The following is a 4,839-nucleotide window of genomic DNA, read 5'->3' as shown; positions in this document are numbered from 1 at the left end:
CCTGAGTATGGGAAGCTGTTGACTAACCCTGGGGTAGTGGAGGAAGGGAGACAGAGTCATCAGCCACCTCCACACCACCATCACCACCACCACCACCATCATCATCACCACCACCACACCACACCCACCACACCACACACCACCACCACCACCACCACCATCCCGCCCCCCACCACCACCCCCACCTCACCACACCACACTACCACCACCACCACCACCACCACCACCATCACCACCACCATCATACCATACCACATCATCACCACCATCACCACCACCACCATCATCACCACCACCCACACCACCACCATCACCACCACCACCACACCACACCACCACCATCACCACCACCACCACACCACACCACCACCACCACCACCACCACCACCACCACCACCACCCATCACCCACACACCAATCCCACCACCACCACGCACCACCACCACCACCACCCACACCACACCACCACCACCACCACCACCACCACCACCCACCACCACCACCACACCACCACCACCACCACCACCATCACCACACCACACCACCACCACCACACCACCACCACCACCACCATCATACCACACCACATCATCACCACCATCACCACCACCAACATCACCATCACCACCACCATCACACCACACCACCATCACCATCACCACACCACACCACCACCACCACACCACCATCACCATCACCACCACCACCACACCACACCACCACCATCACCACCATCACCACCATCACCACCACCACCACACCAACACACCACCACTGATTCTATGGCCTCCATTGCTGCTGCTTAATCCAAAAAGCTGCACAGTTCATCCCCTGGGTTCCTCTACTCTTATCTCCTTTGGAATCCAATTACTAGCCACACCTCTCTTAGGCAGTTATTAACCACACACCAAAGAGCAAAGTAAGGCCAAAAGAGGCGACTGCAAAACAAAGGACACGTTCTTTTCTCAGCTTGGACTGCCACACGGCAGGAATGGTTAGAGGCAGGGAGAAGAGGGTGCTGGAGTGAACTATAAAGAAATCACTCCCCAGTGTTCTGCCTGAAGGTGTCTCAGTTAGCAGTGTCACGCCATTTGGCGTGAGCCACTCTAAGGCTCATAGCAAAGCCCTGAGCAATACGTCTGCTTACTCATGTATTTGTGCAATGTAAGTTGATTTAAAGAAACATTTATTCTGGGTTTAGTGACACATGCTGGTGTGGTTTCCATCACTTGCATGTACAGTTAAGACTCTCCCAGGATAGGAAAACTTCCTGAAACGCTCCCTTCACCGGGCTACTAAGTCAACTCATTGGACATCCGGGCCACAACTTATCAGCCATATTCTCCACATAGCTGTGCTGTGACGCCTGCTGCCTAAAGGACCTGGAAATGGAGAGGAAACGTGGTTGGGAAACAAAGCCAGAAAGTCCATGAAAGTCCATGAAAAAAAATATTCTTCCAACCACTGATGCTGTAAAGTTCTAAGTGGGCTTGGGGAGCTGGCTCATCAGGTAAAATGCTTACCACACAAGCCCGAAGACCAGAGTTCAGATCCCACAAGCCCACATAAATGCCTGATGGGTATGGCAGGTATGACAGTCCCTGCCATAAGCCCTAGAAGCAGAGATGGTCCCAGAGCAGTCTGGCTTCCTACATAACCAGAATCAGCAAGCTCTGGGTTCAGGTGAGAGATCTTACTTCAATGTATAAGGTGGAGAACAATGGAAAAGGACACGCAGCACCAACCTCCATTCTCCATATGCATGCATGCACACTCATGCAATGAACATATATGTAGGCAAACATATACATACATGCATTCACACTCATGTAGTGAACACATATGTAGGCACACATATACACACATGCATGCACACCATGCAGTGAACACATATGTAAGCACACATATACATACATGCATTCACACTCATGCAGTGAACACATATGTAGGCACACATATACACCATGCATGCACATCATGCATACACATACAAATAAGAATAGAAAACAAAACATTAAGTGGGGATTCCATTTACATTAATGCTTAGTAAGGCCTGAAGTTTTCTGTGTCCAGAGACACAGCAATTCAACACACTGTTTTTCTACATGTCAGACCTCCTATCAGAGAACAACTGGGCACCCAAACCGGTTGACCACTTGTATTCTTCCTTTGCTTTCTCTTTGAATCTCTATGTCACCCGAATTTTCCCAAACATGATGAGGCAGTTTTCTCATTTTAAAACTATTTAAGTCCTGTGCACTAGCTTTCCAGTGCTGCTATGACAAACCAGCATGGATGTAGTAGCTTAAATAAAAACAAATTTATTCAAATTTTATTTAGCGTTCCATGCGTTTCACTGAGCTAACATTGAAGCATCGACAAGACTGCGTTCTCCCTAGAGGTTTCTGTTGCTTTAAAGGCTGCCCCTTTTCCTTGGCTCATGACCCCTTCCCCTGTCCCCAAAGCCCATCGACTCCACCTGAACAGTCACAATCATCTCCCACCTCAGGCTCCCTAAGTTAATCATTTCTCTAAAACCTCTCTTGCATTGTAAGGAAAGTATTCACAAGTTCTGGGGAGGAAGAGGCAGACATTTGACAAGTACATCAGGACAGTGGGCTACAAATACACTGTGAAGCATAACAAGAATATTTCAACATTTTTGAACGCTTTTCTTAAAATTTTTATGTGGATGAGTATGAAGACTGAATGTTTGTACACCATGTGTCTGCAGTACCACTGGTGGCCAGAAGGTGGCATCAGATCACCTGAAACTGGAATCCCAGATGGTTATGATCTGCCATGTGGGTACTGAACCTGGGTCCTCTGGAAGAGCAGTCAGTGCTTTTAACCACAGATCCATCTCTCCATACCCTGTAATGTATTTTCAAAGATTTGAAAAAATGAAATAAAAAAGTATTTAAAATGATGAAACAATTGAATACGCTGCTTTAAATCCGTTTTGTTTTATTTATGTTATTTATGTTTTTATTTATGTTTTTATTTCCCCTCCCTCATCTCCATCCAGATTATCCCCACTTCCCCACCCTTCCAACTTCACATCTTCCTCCTCTCTCCCTTTAGAAAGCAAACAGGGAAACATTTTAAAGGGAGAAAGAAAATGCATGATAAACATCTTCAGAGAGATACACACCAAAATATAAGCTCATAAAAACGCAAAATTCAGAAAACATAATATACAAGCAAAAGACCAAAAAAGTCCACACAAAGCAATATAATACAAAAATACCATTGAGTTCATCTTGTATTGGGCATCTCCTGCTGGGAATGGGACCTGCCCTTACCTGTGATCTGTACACCCAGTGAGACTCCATTAGAGAGACCAGCTTTTCCTTTGTGAGACATTGCCAGCTGGAGAGAGCTTCTCAGTTAGGGATAGGGGTTCATGTTCACTTCCCCCATTTGGCTTGGACCTGTGCAGGCCCTGTGTTTACTGCCACATCTTCATGAGTTTGAATGTGCGTCCACCCTATTGTTTCTGGAAGATACTGTTTCCCTGGTGTGAGCTCACAAGTGCATCAGCCCTGTTGCGTCTGGAAGACACTGTTTCTTTGGTGTCTTCCATCCATTGGCTCTTGCAATATTTTACCGCATTTTCTGCATAGGTCTCTGCACCCTGAGGGGAGGGAGTTGATGAGGTTATTCCATTTTATTTTTATTTATTTATATATCTGTGGCATTTGCTCTCATTCACATGCACACACACACACACACACACACACACACACACACACACACACCACAGGCAGGGATGGGGTGGGGTAGCATGATTCTCCTGTCTCTACCTTCCACCCCACATAAGAGTGCCATGCAGACAGATGCGAGCTACCAGGTAAATACAGATGTGAGTTACCACATCCAGGCATCAGGCTCGGTTCAGTCACGCTTTTGCAGCAAGCACTTTTGCAATCTCCTTAAACTGAGGGTCGAATTCAGGGCCTTAGGCACTGACTCTACCACCGAGCTAAATCAGAGGATGAATTTAAAAGATTTCTGATTCGGACACGGATGGACATTCTTCTTCTGACGTCTTTAACGTGTGTATGTATTAACGGGCCTTAGATGAGCTTAAGACGGATAGCTCATGGAGTGGAAACAGCAAAAGCGTGCCACGAACTCGGTGGGAATTACTTTGAAATTGAGAGGCAAATTAAATCAATTTTTAAATTATACCACAGAGAAAGGCAATTCCGGAAAAGGAGCAGATGAAATCTGAAGGAGTAAGATGGAGTTTCTGGTGCACAGTGATCCACTTAACAAGAAGGGAGTGACGCGAACATCTGGGAGAAGACCACTGAAGTCCTTGCTGATTTAACAGAAAGCGTTGGCCTTGATAGAGAATCCATGAAACCCATACTAGCCCAGCAAGAGCTGGACCAGCGACAAGCTAATTACTGAGTACCCTCAATTCAAAAGACACGTAAGATTAATTACTGAACGATGCTCCGAAATCCTACAGCTCCTATAAGAAAGAAATGAAATACAATTTCCCCCAAATTTGACAAGAACAATAAAAACCAACGTGATTTTTCTCCCCACAGCAAGCTGAGAAGAGAAACAGCCTAATCTATCAATAATAACAAGAGTGTCGTTCAGTCCACATCCCGGGAAAGACTGGGTTGTCATACAAGTTATAAAATCGTTATTATTCAAAGAGACTGAGAGGCGGGGGTGGAATTGCCGCCATTCACAAAGCATATTACTCCTCCTGGGGTGGCAATCTTGGTGACATATAAGAGTGCTTACAGCTTGTAATTATTCCGGCTTTATTATTCCAAGTGTTTGTCTCTGTACTTATTTTTGCATTAATAATTTCAT

At 45.6% G+C, this 4,839-nt stretch overlaps 1 long non-coding RNA gene across 1 annotated transcript; it reads right to left on the bottom strand.

The window, feature by feature from the left end:
- Positions 1-2,301: 2,301 nt before the first annotated feature.
- LOC116911589 lies at positions 2,302-3,656 on the bottom strand. Its single transcript, XR_004389330.1, has 2 exons — positions 3,306-3,656; positions 2,302-2,874 (listed from the first exon to the last, which is right to left on the bottom strand). It is a non-coding gene; the product is annotated as an uncharacterized LOC116911589 (long non-coding RNA).
- Between the last annotated feature and the right edge of the window lie 1,183 nt (positions 3,657-4,839).

This window comes from Rattus rattus, chromosome 10, assembly GCF_011064425.1.
Source record: "Rattus rattus isolate New Zealand chromosome 10, Rrattus_CSIRO_v1, whole genome shotgun sequence".
Classification (NCBI taxonomy): domain Eukaryota; kingdom Metazoa; phylum Chordata; class Mammalia; order Rodentia; family Muridae; genus Rattus; species Rattus rattus.
Note: the sequence above shows the minus strand (reverse complement) of the source record. Positions and strands in the feature narration are given on the sequence as shown.